At 45.2% G+C, this 856-nt stretch overlaps 1 non-coding gene across 1 annotated transcript; it reads right to left on the bottom strand.

Moving 5' to 3' along the window:
- Nucleotides 1-545: 545 nt before the first annotated feature.
- Nucleotides 546-652, bottom strand: LOC141716035 (small nucleolar RNA R71). Its single transcript, XR_012572769.1, has one exon. It is a non-coding gene; the product is annotated as a small nucleolar RNA R71 (small nucleolar RNA).
- Nucleotides 653-856: the final 204 nt, after the last annotated feature.

Raw genomic sequence — 856 nt, 5'->3', positions numbered from 1 at the left:
AGGTACTTTAGCAAGCGTTTATGCAAACTCGTTCTCGTGCTCGCAAGAGGACTTTAGATACAGCTCAGGAGACAGACGAAGTTCTTGATATTCCGGAGAAGCTAGATTTTGAGGATTCGGATTCAGGAACTGAGCAGAAAGAACCAGTAAATATGGGAGATCGTATTGTTCAAGCTGATCCAGCTCTTATGGATTTTTCTCGGCCTAAAATTGATGACATTCAGTCAAGCATCCTTCATCCGGCTATTCAAGCTAACACCTTTGAAATCAAGTCGGGCACTATTCAGATGGTGCAGAATTCTGTTTCTTTTGGAGGAGCGGCAACTGAAGACCCCAACATGCACATAAGGAATTTTGTTGAGATCTGCAGCACTTTTAAGTATAATGGCATGACTGATGAGGCTATCAAGTTGAGGCTTTTCCCATTCTCACTGAGGGACAAGGCTAAAGACTGGTTACATTCTGAACCAGCTGGGTCCATCACTACGTGGCAAGATCTTGCGCAAAAGTTTCTGGTGAAGTTTAATCCGATGGCAAAGACTGCTGCTATGAGGAGTGCTCTTACTCAGTTTGCGCAGCAACCTACAGAATCTATGTGCGAGGCTTGGGAACGCTACAAGGAAATGTTGAGAAAATGTCCATATCATGGAATGCCGGATTGGATGGTGATCACTGGTTTCTATAATGGTTTGGGGGCCCAATCTCGGCCCATGCTCGATACAGCAGCTGGAGGCGCCTTATGGGCTAAAAGCTATACTGAGGCGTATAATCTTATAGAGACGATGGCTGCAAATGAGCATCAAAACCCAACTCAGAGGATGACGTCAGGCAAGGTAGCAGGTATTCTGGAAGTTGA

Source organism: Apium graveolens, chromosome 3, assembly GCF_009905375.1.
Source record: "Apium graveolens cultivar Ventura chromosome 3, ASM990537v1, whole genome shotgun sequence".
NCBI lineage: Eukaryota > Viridiplantae > Streptophyta > Magnoliopsida > Apiales > Apiaceae > Apium > Apium graveolens.
This window is presented reverse-complemented; position numbering and strand designations above follow the sequence as displayed.